The sequence below is a fragment of the Chaetodon auriga genome, chromosome 23, assembly GCF_051107435.1.
Source record: "Chaetodon auriga isolate fChaAug3 chromosome 23, fChaAug3.hap1, whole genome shotgun sequence".
In the NCBI taxonomy this organism is placed as follows: domain Eukaryota; kingdom Metazoa; phylum Chordata; class Actinopteri; order Chaetodontiformes; family Chaetodontidae; genus Chaetodon; species Chaetodon auriga.
This window is the reverse complement of record NC_135096.1, coordinates 2,333,893-2,338,892: the sequence shown is the minus strand read 5'-3', so window position 1 is coordinate 2,338,892 and position 5,000 is coordinate 2,333,893.

The window sequence follows — 5,000 nt, the reverse complement described above, 5'->3', positions numbered from 1 at the left end:
GGCAGGAGGAAAGGAAAAGGGTTAGGCTGGGAGCCAGCCCTTGGGGTTGGTGATGGCAGGCAGGCAGGCAGGCAGGCAGGCAGGCAGGCAGGCAGGCAGGCAGGCAGGCAGGCAGGCAGGCTGGCTGGCTGGCGGATGAGAGTGGAGGCAGGAGGAAAGGAAAAGGGTTAGGCTGGGAGCCAGCCCTTGGGGTTGGTGAAGGCAGGCAGGCAGGCAGGCAGGCAGGCTGGCTGGCTGGCTGGCTAATGAGAGTGGAGGCAGGAGGAAAGGAAAAGGGTTAGGCTGGGAGCCAGCCCTTGGGGTTGGTGAAGGCAGGCAGGCAGGCAGGCAGCCAGGCAGGCAGGCAGGCAGGCTGGCTGGCTGGCGGATGAGAGTGGAGGCAGGAGGAAAGGAAAAGGGTTAGGCTGGGAGCCAGCCCTTGAGGTTGGTGAAGGCAGGCAGGCAGGCAGGCTGGCAGGCTGGCTGGCTGGCGGATGAGAGTGGAGGCAGGAGGAAAGGAAAAGGGTTAGGCTGGGAGCCAGCCCTTGAGGTTGGTGAAGGCAGGCAGGCAGGCTAGCTGGCTGGCTGGCGGATGAGAGTGGAGGCAGGAGGAAAGGAAAAGAGTTAGGCTGGGAGCCAGCCCTTGGGGTTGGTGAAGGCAGGCAGGCAGGCAGGCTGGCTGGCTAATGAGAGTGGAGGCAGGAGGAAAGGAAAAGGGTTAGGCTGGGAGCCAGCCCTTGAGGTTGGTGAAGGCAGGCAGGCAGGCAGGCAGGCTAGCTGGCTGGCTGGCGGATGAGAGTGGAGGCAGGAGGAAAGGAAAAGGGTTAGGCTGGGAGCCAGCCCTTGGGGTTGGTGAAGGCAGGCAGGCAGGCAGGCAGGCTGGCTGGCTGGCGGATGTGAGTGGAGGCAGGAGGAAAGGAAAAGAGTTAGGCTGGGAGCCAGCCCTTGGGGTTGGTGAAGGCAGGCAGGCAGGCAGGCAGGCAGGCAGGCAGGCAGGCTGGCTGGCTGGCGGATGTGAGTGGAGGCAGGAGGAAAGGAAAAGAGTTAGGCTGGGAGCCAGCCCTTGGGGTTGGTGAAGGCAGGCAGGCAGGCAGGCTGGCTGGCTAATGAGAGTGGAGGCAGGAGGAAAGGAAAAGGGTTAGGCTGGGAGCCAGCCCTGTGAAGGGTATAGAGCTGGTCCGGCGTGCCACGGCCGGGACGAAAACCGCATCGTTCGTCCTGAATCGGAGGTTGGACTGTGTATGCACAGTATAGTATGTGGAATATATACAAAGGTTGAGAATTTTTAAACAAAAATAAAAGAAAGTAATTGTGAGAAATAAAGAAAAGTAAAAGAGGTTGCTGTATGCCTGGAAAAGGCCGGAAGCCTCCCCACGGCTGTGAGAAGGCCAGGGGGTCAGGCCTGGAGCCAGCCCCCAGCAGGAGTAGCAGGCTGGGGGTCCTGGAAAGGCTGGAAACCTCCCCGTGGCTGCGAGAAGACGAGGGGGTCAGGCCTGGAGCCAGCACCCAGCCTGCTCCTCATGCTGGGGGCCTGGAAAAGGCCGGAAGCCTCCCCACGGCTGTGAGAAGGCCAGGGGGTCAGGCCTGGAGCCAGCCCCCAGTACGAGTAGCAGGCTGGGGGGCCTGGAAAGGCCAGACGCCTGCCTGTGGCTGCTAGAAGAAGACGAGGGGCTCAGGGCTGGAGCCAGCACCCAGCACGAGTAGCAGGCTGGGGGGCCTGGAAAGGCCAGAAGCCTCCCTGTGGCTGCTAGAAGAAGACGAGGGGGTCAGGGCTGGAGCCAGCACCCAGCACGAGAAGCAGGCTGGGGGGCCTGGAAAGGCCAGAAGCCTCCCTGTGGCTGCTAGAAGAAGAGGAGGGGGTCAGGGCTGGAGCCAGCACCCAGCACGAGTAGCAGGCTGGGGGGCCTGGAAAGGCCAGAAGCCTCCCTGTGGCTGCTAGAAGAAGACGAGGGGGTCAGGGCTGGAGCCAGCACCCAGCACGAGTAGCAGGCTGGGGGGCCTGGAAAGGCCAGAAGACTCCCTGTGGCTGCTAGAAGAAGAGGAGGGGGTCAGGGATGGAGCCAGCACCCAGCACGAGTAGCAGGCTGGGGGGCCTGGAAAGGCCAGACGCCTGCCTGTGGTTGCTAGAAGAAGAGGAGGGGGTCAGGGCTGGAGCCAGCACCCAGCACGAGTAGCAGGCTGGGGGGCCTGGAAAGGCCAGACGCCTGCCTGTGGCTGCTAGAAGAAGAGGAGGGGGTCAGGGCTGGAGCCGGCACCCAGCCTGCTCCTCGTGCTGGGGGCCTGGAAAGGCTGGAAGCCTCCCCGTGGCTGTGAGAAGAGGAGGGGGTCAGGGCTGGAGCCGGCACCCAGCCTGCTCCTCGTGCTGGGGGCCTGGAAAGGCTGGAAGCCTCCCCATGGCTGTGAGAAGATGAGGGGGTCAGGGCTGGAGCCGGCACCCAGCCTGCTCCTCGTGCTGGGGGCCTGGAAAGGCTGGAAGCCTCCCCATGGCTGTGAGAAGATGAGGGGGTCAGGCCTGGAGCCAGCCCCCAGCACGAGTAGCAGGCTGGTGGGCCTGGAAAGGCCAGACGCCTGCCTGTGGCTGCTAGAATAAGAGGAGGGGGTCAGGGCTGGAGCCAGCAACCAGCACGAGTAGCAGGCTGGGGGGCCTGGAAAGGCCAGACGCCTGCCTGTGGCTGCTAGAAGAAGAGGAGGGGGTCAGGGCTGGAGCCAGCACCCAGCACGAGTAGCAGGCTGGGGGGCCTGGAAAGGCCAGACGCCTGCCTGTGGCTGCTAGAAGAAGAGGAGGGGGTCAGGGCTGGAGCCGGCACCCAGCCTGCTCCTCGTGCTGGGGGCCTGGAAAGGCTGGAAGCCTCCCCGTGGCTGTGAGAAGATGAGGGGGTCAGGCCTGGAGCCAGCCCCCAGCACGAGTAGCAGGCTGGGGGGCCTGGAAAGGCCAGACGCCTGCCTGTGGCTGCTAGAAGAAGAGGAGGGGGTCAGGGCTGGAGCCAGCGCCCAGCACGAGTAGCAGGCTGGGGGGCCTGGAAAGGCCAGACGCCTCCCTGTGGCTGCTATAAGACGACGAGGGGGTCAGGGCTGGAGCCAGCACCCAGTACGAGTAGCAGGCTAGGGGGGCCTGGAAAGGCCAGACGCCTGCCTGTGGCTGCTAGAAGAAGAGGAGGGGGTCAGGGCTGGAGCCAGCACCCAGCACGAGTAGCAGGCTGGGGGGCCTGGAACGGCCAGACGCCTCCCTGTGGCTGCTAGAAGAAGAGGAGGGGGTCAGGGCTGAAGCCGGCACCCAGCCTGCTCCTCGTGCTGGGGGCCTGGAAAGGCTGGAAGCCTCCCCGTGGCTGTGAGAAGGTGAGGGGGTCAGGCCTGGAGCCAGCCACTAGCACGAGTAGCAGGCTGGGGGGCCTGGAAAGGCCAGACGCCTCCCTGTGGCTGCTAGAAGAAGAGGAGAGGGTCAGGGCTGGAGCCGGCACCCAGCCTGCTCCTCGTGCTGGGGGCCTGGAAAGGCTGGAAGCCTCCCCGTGGCTGTGAGAAGATGAGGGGGTCAGGCCTGGAGCCAGCCCCCAGCACGAGTAGCAGGCTGGGGGGCCTGGAAAGGCCAGACGCCTCCCTGTGGCTGCTAGAAGACGACGAGGGGTTCAGGCTTGGAGCCAGCACCCAGCCCTGCTCCTCATGCTGGGGGCCTGGAAAAGGCTGGAAGCCTCCCCACGGCTGTGAGCAGATGAGGGGGGGTCAGGCCTGGTAAGGATGGAAGCCTCCCTGTGGCTGTGAAAAGACGAGGGGGTCAGGCAGGTGAGCTATGTCTATGAGAGAGAGGGAGAGAAAGAGAGAGAGAGAGAGAGAGAGAGAGAGAGAGAGAGAGAGAGAGAGGAGTACCAGGGGCACGGGGATGAGAGCAGAGTACCAGGGGCACGGGGATGAGAGCAGAGTACCAGGGGCACGGGGATGAGAGCAGAGTACCAAGGGCACGGGGATGAGAGCAGAGTACCAGGGGCACGGGGATGAGAGCAGAGTACCAGGGGCACGGGGATGAGAGCAGAGTACCAGGGGCACGGGGATGAGAGCAGAGTACCAGGGGCACGGGGATGAGAGCAGAGTACCAAGGGCACGGGGATGAGAGCAGAGTACCAGGGGCACGGGGATGAGAGCAGAGTACCAGGGGCACGGGGATGAGAGCAGAGTACCAGGGGCACGGGGATGAGAGCAGAGTACCAGGGGCACGGGGATGAGAGCAGAGTACCAAGGGCACGGGGATGAGAGCAGAGTACCAGGGGCATAAAACCAAAACGACAAGAAGAAGAAGTGGGGGGAGAAAAATATGACAAAGTCAATCTCGGAGAGAAGGCGAAAAGCAGGCCAAAGCGGTTGAAATCCAACCGCTTTGTCATTTTCAGAGAGAAGGCGAAAAGCGCAGGCCAAAGCCAAGCGCGTCTTGCGTATTTTCTACATTTCTTTCATTTTCTACATTTTTCGCCACGTCCCCGATGACAAAACGTCAAAAAAGATAAAGTACAGAAGGAGCGGGGAAGGAAAAACGACAAAAGTCGTTTTCGGAGAGAAGGCCCCAAAGCGGTTGAAATCCAACCGCTTTGGGTACCCCCTTCTCTCCGAAAGGCGCGCGCTTTTACCCGCCTTCCCAAGCGAGTCTGCGCACGATTTCAGAAACCAGCTTTTCGGAAACAGGGGCCTCCAGAGGAGAGGCCCGAGGCGCCCGGCCGTCGATGCCCGCCCCTCAGGCTCGGTGCGTGGGGCGGACAGGAGGGGTCTGCCGGCCTCCGGGCCCCGGTTCTCCGCGCTTTGGGGTGAGGGCCCCAAAGCGGTTGAAATCCAACTGCTTTGGGCACCCCCTTCTCTCCGAACGGCGCGCGCTTTTACCCGCCTTCCCAAGCGAGTCTGCGCACGATTTCAGAAACCAGCTTTTCGGAAACAGGGGCCTCCAGAGGAGAGGCCCGAGGCGCCCGGCCGTCGATGCCCGCCCCTCAGGCCCGGTGCCTGGGGCGGACAGGAGGGGTCTGCCGGCCTCCGGGCCGCGGTCC